The sequence below is a fragment of the Pseudophryne corroboree genome, chromosome 5, assembly GCF_028390025.1.
Source record: "Pseudophryne corroboree isolate aPseCor3 chromosome 5, aPseCor3.hap2, whole genome shotgun sequence".
Lineage (NCBI taxonomy): Eukaryota > Metazoa > Chordata > Amphibia > Anura > Myobatrachidae > Pseudophryne > Pseudophryne corroboree.
In genome coordinates, this window is record NC_086448.1 from 114,510,343 (window position 1) to 114,523,500 (window position 13,158).

General features: G+C 44.3%; 1 long non-coding RNA gene across 1 annotated transcript in view; it reads left to right on the forward strand.

Moving 5' to 3' along the window:
* Positions 1 to 3,084: 3,084 nt before the first annotated feature.
* LOC134928830 (uncharacterized) overlaps positions 3,085 to 13,158 on the forward strand; it is a 46,598-nt gene continuing 36,524 nt past the window's right edge. Inside the window, exon 1 of the long non-coding RNA XR_010178044.1 lies at positions 3,085 to 3,132. This is a non-coding gene — a long non-coding RNA (uncharacterized LOC134928830). The remainder of the gene's footprint in view (positions 3,133 to 13,158) is intronic.

Sequence of the window (13,158 nt, forward strand, 5' to 3'; positions counted from 1 at the left end):
TTGGCAGGATGCGGGACTCGGGAGCGGTGCGGCCAGACTAGTGTTGGGGCGGAAGCTGTACACAGTGTACAGCGGGGTTGTCAAGGGGCGGCCAGTGAATGTAACTGGCTGGCGGCAATGGAGAAGGTGCCTCTTCTCTGCTGGAGGCTCCCGGCGGCAACCAACTGCATGGCCTCCGGGACTTCCGCCCCTGCACAGACACAGACTGTCCAGCGCTGCCTGCTGTATTTGTAACTAAGGTACTGTATATTAGCAGCGCTGCCTCCTGCAGGGTAGGAGCCGGGCTCAGCGCTACTAATGTACACTACACTACAGCGGGCAGCACTGCAGCTTAGGCGGCCAAAGTGTGGATGCGGATGGTGCGCTCACAGAGACACTGCGCTGTGTGCAATGCCCCATCAGCACACACATAGTTACGACACTGTACTGATGCAGGACAATACAGCACCACTGCACTGGACTTATACAGCTACACTGGACATATGGCAGCAGAGGACACCACCACTGTGACTGGACTGATGCAGCATAAGACACTACACTGGACTGAGCAGCACAGGATAGCACTGGAATCGCCACCCCACTTTCCCTCCCGCACAGACACTGAGTATGTCCTCTCGCTACACTCTCCAATTCCGGAGTAAAAATGGCGGCGACGCGCAGCTCCTTATATGGAATCCAAAACCAGCGAGAATCCGACAGCGGGATGATAACGTTTTGCCTTGTTCTGGTTTCCGAGTCAGGCGGAAAACCCGAGCCGGGCTCGGGTAGTGAAGTCCGGTAGGGTACGGTTCTCAGGGAACCGAACGCGCTCATCTCTAATCTATATTCACATGTGACTGCCATCTCCCACAGGTAGCAATGTATTGTTCAGTGGATTCTGCAATTTTCTGCCCCAGCTGGCAAAGTATGTAATGTTCAGTAACAACATTTACTTTAGGAACAAGAAAGTCCTTTGTTGCTGTAAGGGGAGTAACATATCTCACCCACTGAAGGAAGTGTGTAATAAATTCCAGGCTTTCTCTTCCAAGGCAGTGGATTGGTAAAGCACCTTTTCTGGCTTTTGAGAAACCTGCGTCATTAATTGCAAGCAAATTGTTTTCATACACTTTAAGGCACATAGGGGTACATTTACTAAGCAGTGATAAGAGTGGAGAAGTGAGGCAATGGAGAAGTTGCCCATGGCAACCAATCAGCACTGAAGTAAAATCTATAATTTGCATACTATAAAATGATACAGAGCTGCTGATTGGTTGATGGGGAAATTTCTCCACTGGCTCACTTCTCTGTTCTTATTACTGCTTAGTAAATGTCCCCATAGTAAAATAAATTGCAGCTATCCCCAGGTATGGAAGAAATGGAGAAGGTGGATTTAGTGAAAGGAAAGTTATCATTGTCACCAATATGTTGCACTGTGGTCAAGAAACAGAGGAGAGAGAAGTACTTTCCACCTTGTTTTAGGGGGTTATTCAGAGATGAACACAAATCGCTGCATACGCAGCCGGATCTGCGTTCATCTCTGCACAAGCTGAGGGCCGCCCAGCACAGGGCAAGGCCGCCCAGCATGTGTGGGGCCGCCTTCCGATGCGTCTGCAATCTTATTGCAAATGCACCAGATCTAGGATTGACCCGATGGCCATGTTTGTTATCGGAGAGGCTGCACCCATTTGTCCTGCACCCCCCACACACACACACAATGCGTCGCCGCCCTGAAAATGCCTGCCGCTGTCAATCACATTGCGGCCGTATCCATCTCGGGTGTGTCCGCAATGTGTATGCCCGCACAGCTGCAATGCGTCATACTTGCCTACCTGATCCTCTCCATGGAGAGTGTCAGGTAGGAAAGTATGCAATGCGCCCGCTTCACATGCACAGTATGCCGATATCAGCAAACTGCGCAGTGAGCCGCATAAGCTGCAGGGTCTGAATGACCCTCCTAAGCTGGCCATACACCTAAAGATTTACTGTCAGATCTGAATGGTTGGAGTGAAAATCTGGTAATGGATAAGAGCAAATGACAACTCCAAACACTGGAAAATAGACAAAAATGGTCAATCAGACAAATTGGTTAAATCCACGTCCATTTTTGTCAGTTTAACAGTATTCAGGGGCAAATGGTCAGTTGTCATTTGCTCTCATCCATTACCAGTTTTTCACTCCAACCAGCCAGATCTGACAAATATTTAGGTGTATGGGCAGCATACAGTAATCCATAAGATCAGAAAACAGCATACTTTACTCTCTTGCCTCCTAGCGGCATATACTGGTACTACACCACATGCTGTGAGTACTTTTCATAAAATGGCCCTGTTAGAAATAATGTAATAATATTTATTTTCTGCGGTTTATATAGTCAACACCAGTGGTTCCCAAACATGGTCCTCAAGGCACCCAAACAGTCCAGGTTTTAAAGATATCCATAGCTCAGCACAGATCCTTAAATCAAATTGTCTGAGGTATTAATTAAGCATACCTCCCAACATGACCCTCTCCAGGAGGGACAGAATGCTCTGCTCCTGGACTATTCTCTTAATTTCAACACAGGTGCCAGCAATCATAGATTAAGAGAAAAGTCCAGAAGCAGAGCATTGTGTCCCCCCTGGCGAGGGTCATGTTGGGACGTATGAATTAAGTCACCTGTGGCCAAGCATCGATTTAGTCAAAACCTGGGCTGTTAGTGCTCCTTGAGAACCACGTTTGGGAACCACTAGCTTGGTATGGATACAAATATAAAGGTAATGCATACTTGCCTACCTGACCCTCTCCATGAGGGAGAAAATGCTCTGTTCCTGGACTTTCCTGGTAATGTATGATTGCCATCATCTGTGGTGAAACACCTTTCTTATCAATTACCCAGCTCACCACAGGTGATGGCAATCATACATTACCAGGAAAGTCCAGGAACAGAGCATTTTCTCCCTCATGGAGAGGGGTCAGGTAGGCAAGTACGAGGTAATGCATTCTTCCTAAAATGACCCATTCCAGCAGGGACTAAATTCTCTGTTCCTGGACTTCCCTCTTAATGTATGATTACCGTCACCTGTATTTAAACACCTTTTTTAAAAATGAACTAGTTCAACACAGATGATGGAAATCAGAGCATTCTGTCCCTCCTAAAATGGGTCATGTTGGGAGGTATGAACTTCAACTAATGTGCATTTACAATGATCACGCTGTGTCAAAGTAAGGGACTTACCACAGGTGTCTGGAGGAGTTTCTGCTCTCACTCTGGCTGGCAGGCTTCAGAGTGGATTCGTATTCAAACAGAACACCTGGGGTAACCAGCTTTATATTGGGAAAGAGGGAGCTAGCCTTGATTCAGTGCATACATTATTAATAGGCCAGAGATAGAATAGAGTTACATCGGCTGGTATTTTTTTTCTATAACAGTTTATCCCCTACTGAAAACCTGTGAGCCATTTATATAATCAGGAGCACAGGAAACTGGAACCATCATGTTGTGTCATTATTTTGGAAAATAAAAAGTAATTGTGAAGCATCTGGTTGCTATGTGTACTAGCACTTTACCTGTGCATCAGCTTTCAGAAATGTCCATATTTGTATAGCACAAAAACTATAGCGGTAGTGTTACAATAGACTAAACATCACTTTAGTGAGCGGCACTTTGCTAAAATAAACCTTAAAATGTGAGCAGTAATGATTACAAACAACCTACTTTACGGGATATGATTATCTACATTAAATAATATGAACACACAAATTAAAGGCATTACTCACAGGTGTCAGAGCCACAGATGAATTATTTCATCTCTCCTCGTGGCTCCTAATTAATATATGCTAATGGAGTTTCTGTGCTGTCACAGTTTTTAAGATGCAGCTCCTGCAACATAGCTGCAAAGTTAATTACTATTTTGCTGTTTACATTAATTACATAGAGATCTACAAATAATTATTTTTCCCCCCCGGAAAAGATGATCATTAGTTTGTTCTTTGCACAATACAATGACTTTTAGATTAATATGGATCTGAAGATAAAATATTGTTTTGTTGTAATACGGCATAGGGGGATATTCAATTGGCAGCGATAACGACTTTTCGCGCGAAAAACCGGACTTTTCCCGCGAAACGCAATTACAGCCTATTCAATTTTCCGGGAAAATTTATCGGTGATAATTTTTTCACTAATTTCACTTCACCTACTCTGAAGCAGGTGAAAAGTTGGGAAAAGTCACTATTTTAAGGTAAAAATGTTTGGATATGGTACAGAACTCCTTGGACACCCCACTTAATGACTAATTAGGCACGTTGAAGTTTTTAATTATTTTTAATTGGCCAATAATGAATGACATGTCATTTTTGGGGTGAAAAAGTACAAAGTGATGGAAATTGGGGTTCAAGGTATGGGACAGGTATATTGGGGTGCTTTATGAGTGGGACAGGTGTTTTTAGGCTTGCAGATGGGAGTAATCGGTCTGTTTCCACTTTTTTTTTAAAAGTACCCTAAAATGACCCAAATATATACTTATGCCCATTTTCATGTACCCCAAATTTAATGAGAGCATTTATTTTGCTCAAAAAAACTTGCTTTCTATCATTTTTTTTGCATTTTTTTAAAAATGCATATAACAGCCATTTCACACAATTTAAGTCCCCAAAAACTCTCTAATGTGATCTCTAACACACTTCTCTTCTGTTTTCCTATGTTAGTTTAGCATTTTTTGGGGTACAGGATGATTTCCCCATTTTCACCTGCACTTTTCACTGCAAGAATTTTCACGTGAAACCCGTTTGGAATTAAATAGGTCGAAAAACAGAACGTTTTCGTGGCAATTTTCGCCCGATTGCTGCGAAAAAAGTTCGGGCGAAAAATTGCTGCGGATAATTGAATACCCTAGATAGTCTGCAACAGCTGAGTGTGCAGTGGCTGCCAAATGTGCTTGTTACCTGCTTGTTCAGTGCGTCCTACATTTTCTGTATTATTTAAGCTAAAGTTTGACATCCTGTGAATGAATGAACAGAGCATTTCTCCGCTACATTTATTCCAATCAACATGATGATCAGACATATTTACCATGAAGAAACATAGCATATACTGTATACTGGGGGTCATTCAGACCTGATCGCACGCTAGGTTTTTTCGCTGTGCTGCGATCAGGTCCGAACTGCGCATGCGTATGCACCGCAATGCGCAGGCGCGTTGCATGGGTACAAAGCAGAACGTTGCTGTGCGAAGAATCTATTCGCACAGCCGATCGCAAGGAGATTGACAGGAAGGAGGCGTTTGTGGGTGGCAACTGACCGTTTTCTGGGAGTGTTTGGAAAAACGCAGGCGTGTACAAGTGTTTGCAGGGCGGGAGTCTGACGTCAGATCCGGGATTGGACAGGCTGAAGTGATCGCAAGGGCTGAGTAAGTTCTGGGCAACTCAGAAACTGCACAAATATTTTTTGTACCACCTGGCTGCACATGCGATCACACACTTGCAAGCAAAAATACACTCCCCTATGGGCGGCAACTATCTGCTCGCAGCAGTGCAAAAAAACCCTAGCGAGCGATCAGGTCTGAATTAGGCCCACTGTCGTTACTAAGGGTCATCATTTTCATATTTGTTTTTAAAGGAGACCTGCACAAGGACATAACTAGAATTGCCTGGCAACCATACCAAAATATATTTTCCTCTGGAACAGGGTCCTCTGTGATGGCAGGACCGCTATAGTGACTGCATAGTTGCTATGACTACAGTTACACCTGTGATTATACAGATGCAGTATTAAAGGCCAAATGCTAGAGAAATGTATTAAACCTTCCGAAATTACCCATAGCAACCAAATCAGCTTCTGGTTATCATTTATCAAGTACATTCTATAACGTGATAACTGGAAACTGAATGGTTAGTATGGACGGTGTCGAAGTTGAAAAATATTGCAGTACACACATCACGTACAAACTACACACAGATGGCCTCCGTGCATGTACTTGTTCTGCCGTGCGCGCGCATATTCGCAATTTGTGTATGGTCGCTCCCGCGGTCCTACGCATTAGCGCGTGGTATTAGTATTTACGGTAGGGTTTGTGGACGCATGGAAAAGCTATCATAACACATTACATATTTAATCCAAATAGTGCACAATGTACACATAGTCTCCCTGCATCACACCAGCAAGTTACAACAGTTTAAATGGTATCAGAAAAAAGGGATTCACCTTTACAGGATAGGAGGGGATAGAACAAGGTTATAAGGTGGTGTTTGGTATCCAGCTGTAGGGTATTTTAAGGGTAATATTCCGGTGTTGGTTTGCAGAAGATCACACGTTCCTGCAAATAGTTATGTGCAGGAGCAGAATATAGATATAAACTGTATTTACTGTACATTAAGTATGCGGCGGGAACCCAGAGAAGACCACCCACAAGTGCATCTGGAACAGACATCGCCCACCTATTCAAACCAACCTATGACCTCTCCTGTACTGTAAATGACAATCCCTGTGTCCAATGGACAAAGAGATTACAGTATCCATTGTGTTAAGTTTTGGAAGAGTGTATAAAAGGAGCCTGCTGCAGGCCTGTTCTCTCTCTCTCTCTCTCTCTCTCTCTCTCTCTCTCTCTCTCTCTCTCTCTCTCTCTCTCTCTCTCTCTCTCTCTCTCTCTCTCTCTCTCTCTCTCTCTCTCTCTCGACTCACAAAGTTATCTATCTAGATGACCGAGGACCAGACTGGGTAGCGCGGCGAAATTCAAACAAGTATGTACCATTGACTGTAGCCATTATTCTATTGTATTGTATTGCTTTGTGATTGTAACCCCCTTTCAGTAATATGCTGTGGTGTTGGAACCCAGCAGTTTAAATACAAATCTGGTGTCGTGTTTTGCTTTCCCTGCTAAGGTTTAAAGTGTATTACTATTGCATGCATATCTGTTAAGGGTTCACTGTGTAACTTTGGGTGTGTACGCGCTGTGTGTACTTTGTACAGTCAGCGCGGCGTTTGTACGCAAAGTCCGTACACGGTACGGGACTCTGTACGCTAATGGTGTAATAAGTACGTAGATTGTGGATTAAGTACAGCGGCCGCAGCGGCTTCATTTAAAGTGTATGAAATGTATTTTTAAAGTGTTGCTTTTAGTCCTGTATGTAAGTCTGCTATGACCTGTTAGGCTGTGAGTATGTGGAAATCGGACGATGCCCCCTTTTGTAAACGCTTACAATAGGGGGCATCGTCTGATTTTCACATACTCACAGCCTAACAGGTCATAGCAGACTTAATCTATCAGCAAAGGGTGGACAGAAAGTATCCTACATAACCTTTTCGTGGTCGATGGACGCATTGAAAACCCTACTTGTGTGCTGATTAGATGGCGTCTGCTCTGTATAGTTTGCAGAGGTGCTGGTAGAACCCGTAATACAACAGGAAAAAAGCTATTTAAAAATCTGTGAATTTTTTTGGGCGCCAAATAGCGTACACAAAAGGCACCCATACTTTGCATACCCTCTCACATTGTTGCCATAAAACTCAGATTGCTAATTTCATTTAGATGTGTGAAACCGGAGATATTTGTTGCTATATAGTTAAAAATAAATAAATAAGTGTTTAAGGAAGTAAGTGTAAAGACACAAACTCAGTCTGGCCTGGTTGTAAAGGTTTATACAGAAAAAACTGGGTGTTGTGTTAAGTGAGCGATTATAGTTAGCATTGCTCACATTTATAGAAGTTGTGGGATTTGTTTTACTGCAGACGCACGGTTTTGTACACGTGTCTCGGACAAAGTACAGGACTGCGCAAGTAGCGTAAAAAGACACGCATGGTCGCGTGTTTATGCAAAGTGCGTAAGAAGTGCGGGCGATAAGTACAAATTACACAATAGTGTCGTTTAGTTCAAAGGTGGGACAGTAGCCATGCTACAATAGCACAATGGTGCATTGGTACAGGATAGGAATGTGATTGATAAATGTACTAACGCTAACCCTTGCCAGCTGTATCCCATTTTAATTTTTCCTCAGGATTGTGAGCAGGAAGATGATCCCAGCACGATATCGGCACTCTCTCTAGCAGCCACCATACAAGATACTCAAGTGGGCACGGCCCAACCATCAAGAGTTGTAGCAAGGCCCACTAGCGGAGGGATAAGTGAGGTTGTGTCCACAGGTAAAGTATGGTACCATACATTATGCAGAAACTATAGCTTCCCACATTGTAGAATCAAACCAGAAGGATGTAATTGAATTAAATCCTGTCAGGGTAATTGCAGTCCCCAATGGGAAAACTGACAATCAGGGAGTAACTCCCATCAGGAACATTGCCATGCATTGTCCCTGGTCCCGGGCAGAGTTAAGGTCAATTATGTCTGAATTTCCCGATCCCAGGAAAGATCTAGTCGGATGCCAGAGATTCATCAAAGAGTTAGGTAACGTCCATGAGCCTACAAATAAAGATTGGCGAACAGTGCTACGAGTGTGTTTACCCTTAAATATTGACATCACAAAATTTATAGCAGACAGTAAGTTAGATGCAGAAGTACCTCTCACTGATGAATACAATCAGGAGTATGTACGGCAAACCAATCTGCAATTAGGAGTATATTTCCCTACTGTTGTCAAATGGAATAAAATTTTCTCCATAAGACAAAAGGAAGGTGAAACGGCATCCGAATATTTCCATCGGGCACTGCAGGAAATGTCTAGATACACTGGGATCGAGGACATTAAAGATAATGCGCATCACAGGGAGGTATCGGTTACTGTATTAATGGACGGGTTAAAGGAGGCATTAAAAACAAGGGTACAAACCTCTCTACCTAACTGGAGAGGTATCTCGGTGGCTGCATTGAGAGAGTCCGCTATCGAGCATGACCGGAATATCAGTAAGCACAGGGAGTCTCAGAGGGGTAAGCTGATGGCAGTAAGTATAAATGCTCTTACAACAAAACCACATCAGCCAAAACTCCAGACCCCTGATGGTAAGTCACGGTCAATAATATGCTTCTATTGTAAAAAGGAAGGACATTTTGCAAGGGATTGTAGGAATAAAGGTACACATAACATATACCGACCCCCTAGACCAGAATACGAACCACACTACAACTCACATCATTGGGATCAGTGACCATATAGAAGAGATTATGAGCCACATAGAGGGGAAACAAGGAGGTACCCACAAAGGAGAGATTGGCAGACCTCCGAAAATTCTCAGCTACCCCCCTCACATATTGTAGCTGTCAATGCGCTGCAAGAGGGTACCCATACACAATAGGGGTTGGGCCACACCTGTAGTCTGCAGCCAGTGAAATTGATTACTAGCCTTGGAAGCGAACCTGAGGTCACGGTTGATGTAGCTGGTGTACCATTACCATTTCTTGTAGATACAGGGGCGGCCAGGTCAGTGTTGAATTCCACGTCAGGTATAAAGACCACGGGAAAAATGATTTTGGCAATGGGAGTAACAGGAATGGTGCAACAATACCCTTTGAGTAGACCTGCAGAGATTACGATAGGGCCCTTGCATACCAAACATTCTTTTCTGCTGGCTGCATCGGCTCCGACTAATCTACTCGGCAGAGATTTATTGTGTAAAATGCGGTGTGTCATATACTGTACTCCTGAGGGTGTCTTCTTGGATATACCTGAGAACCACGCTCAAGAAGTGCAAGATATATTAGACTCCCCTCAAAGGCTAATGTCACATTCTACTGTTATAGACAAGTGTCCATCAAAGGTAGAGGAAATTATCTCACAAATACCGGGTACCCTTTGGACCAAAGATGGACAAGACACTGGATTGATGGCGAATGTAGCTCCAGTAGTAGTACAAGTAAAAGATGGTAGGATAGCTCCAAAAATCCCCCAATATACTCTGAAGCCAGAGGTAGAATTAGGAGTGTACCCCGTCATAGAGCGGCTGCTACAGCAGGGCATCCTAGTCAGGACATCCAGCACCGCCAATAGCCCCATCTTTCCTGTGAAAAAGAGTGGGGGGAGTGGTTACAGACTAGTGCAGGATCTAAGGGGGATAAACAAGATAGTTGAGAGCCAATTCCCCGTAGTGCCCAATCCAGCTGTCATCCTCATGCAAATTCCCTCTACTGCAAAATTCTTCACTGTCATTGACCTCTGTTCTGCTTTCTTTTCTGTCCCTCTTCACCCTGACAGCCAGTACCTTTTTGCCTTTTATATACAGGAAAGTACAGTACACCTGGACTCGACTACCCCAAGGTTTCATTGACAGCCCAAGTATTTTCTCCCAGGCTTTGCATGACTGTTTACAATCCTTCCAACCTGAGAGTGGATCAGTACTAATACAGTATGTTGATGACTTATTGTTGTGTTCTGACTCACTCGAGTCGTCCTTGAAAGACCCGAAACAGCTTCTGTTTCATCTTTCCCAAATGGGACACAAGGTTTCAAAGGATAAGTTGCAGTTGTGCCGGACCAGGGTAAAATATTTGGGACATTGCTTGACTCAAGGACTGAGACACCTCACTGCTGATAGAATACAGGTGATTTGTGACATGACTCTGCCACAAACGCAGCAACAGATCCGCACTTTCCTTGGAATGTGTGGGTACTGTCGAAACTGGATTCCAGGGTTCTCTATACTGGCTTTACCTTTGCAAGAAATGGTCTCTTCGAACAAACCAGAACGGATCTCGCACACAGATGAGTCCGAACTGACATTTGAGAGACTCGAACAGTGCCTATCACAGGCACCTGCATTAGGTATGCCAGATTATGAGAAGCCCTTTGAATTGTACGGTACAGAAAGTGCAGGGTGCGCGACAAGCGTTTTAACTCAGAGACATGGTGATGCCAGCAGACCGGTAGCTTACTACAGTGCCCAGTTGGACACTGTAGCGCGGTCTCTCCCCACTTGCTTGCGAAGTGTTGCAGCGATAGTTTTGCTGGTAAGTAAAAGCGAGAACATAGTGTTAGGACATGACCTGACCATTCATACACCTCATGCAGTATCAGCCTTACTAAACTCAGCCCAAACCAGACATGTCTCTGTCTCATCTGCTCGGTTTACAAAGTGGGAATTATCACTGATGACCCCGGTAAACATCACCATTAAGAGATGCAGCTCACTAAATCCTGCAACTTACTTGCAAAGTGTGCCTGGACAGGCACAAAGGGTGGAGGATGAGAATGTTGGTGAAGGAGGATTTAGTGCAGACACTGATACGCATGATTGTATGGAATACCTGAATCAGACTTTCACAGCGAGACCTGACATCAGTGACAACGCACTGGAAGGAGTAGACTTTACCTTCTACACTGATGGTAGTTGCCACAGACAGACAGAATCGGGAGACTTGTGCACTGGATATGCAGTTGTAGATGACAAAGGTATTATAGAAGCTGAACCCCTGGGCCCACCACACTCAGCACAAGTTGCTGAGTTGGTCGCCCTAACCAGAGCGTGTGAAATGGCCATGGGTAAGTCAGCTAATATATACACAGATTCAAGGTACGCCTTTGGAGTGGTGCATGATTTCGGGGCCCTATGGCGCCTCAGAAATGTCATGACGGCAGCTGGCACACCTGTAGCGCATGCATCCCACATCAAAAGGCTTTTGACAGCAATACAGGAACCAGACAGAGTGGCTGTTATCAAGTGCAAAGCACACACTTACAACCAAGACTCAATTTCACTGGGTAACAGCCGTGCAGATGAAGCTGCTAAATCAGCAGCAAGCACCCCCATACAAACGAACATCACATCACTGATGAAATTTAACACGATCAACACACAACAATTAATCGAAATGCAAAATTTGTGTTCCATACAGGAAAAGGCAGTCTGGAGGGCAAAGGGGTATGGCCAGGAATCCTCAGGACTGTGGACAGGTGGACAAGGTAAGCCGGTGGCCCCCAGAGCATATCTTCCAAGCCTAGCTGAGGCGGCACACGGTCTGACTCATCTGGGCAAAGAGGGTATGTGCAAGCTGGTAAGAGCCTACTGGTGTGCGCCAGGATTCTCTTCTCATGCAGGTAAGAGAGCAATGACATGCTTTACTTGCTTGAGGAAGAATATTGGAAAGACAATACCAACAGAGCCATCCCATATCCCTCCTACAGACGGACCTTTTCAGGTAATACAAATCAACTTCATACAGTTACCACCCTGTAGGAATTTAAAATATGTGTTAGTTTGTATTGATGTATTTTCCAACTGGGTAGAAGCGTTCCCTGCTGCCACAAATACTGCTACGTTCACTGCAAAGAAAATTGTGCAGGAATTTGTGTGTAGATATGGTATCCCTAGAATAACTGAAAGTGACAGGGGTTCCCATTTCACAGGTGGAGTCTTTCAGGTCATGTGCAAACTGATGGGAATTAATAGCAAGCTGCATACTCCGTACCGTCCACAGGCAAGTGCAAAGGTAGAGAGAGTAAACAGCACTATTAAGAACAAGCTGAGCAAATTAATGGCTGAAACTGGATTGTCGTGGCCAGAAGCTTTGCCACTAGTGTTGTACAGCATCAGAACCACTCCCAGGTCTCCCCTTAACTTATCACCCTTTGAAATTCTTTTTGGTCGACAACCTCATGTAAAGATAGACCCCCAGGATGATTTGAAATGTAATAATGAAGTGACTGTGAAATATTTGGTTGGGATGAGCCAGCAGCTGAGAAATCAACAAAGAAATTTAAAGCTGGTGATCCCTGACCTACCAAACAGTAATTGTCATGACATTGAGCCTGGGGATTATGTAATGATGCAAAATTTCTTACGCTCAGGTTGCCTCATAGACAGATGGGAAGGACCATACCAAGTCTTGTTAACCAGCACGACAGCATTGAAGGTCGCCGAAAGAGAGACTTGGGTCCACTCGTCCCACTGCAAGAAGGTCGCTGACCCGGAGAGAACTCGTGACAAAGAGCAGAGTGTAGAGAATCTCGTATCACTGGAGTGTCTGTTCCGGGAAAGTTGAGTGGCAGGACTGTTGAAGGGCATCTGAGCACAGAGAGTAACAAGATCTAGAACGGTTGTCATACAATTTTTCTTTTTTCACCTCCCTCTACATTTTCCTTTCTTTTTCTCCTTCTTATTTTCCTCCTTTCCCCTAAAGAAATGGATCGATCACAAGAGACTGAGTTTAGGGTTCTGTTAGTAATTCTGGTTTTGATCAGGACAGTTTGTTTTTGTGAGGGTCCCAGAGAGGTCGAGCAGGGATCTGGAATGGGTTCTGATGGCGAGTGCAAAGTTGTAGGT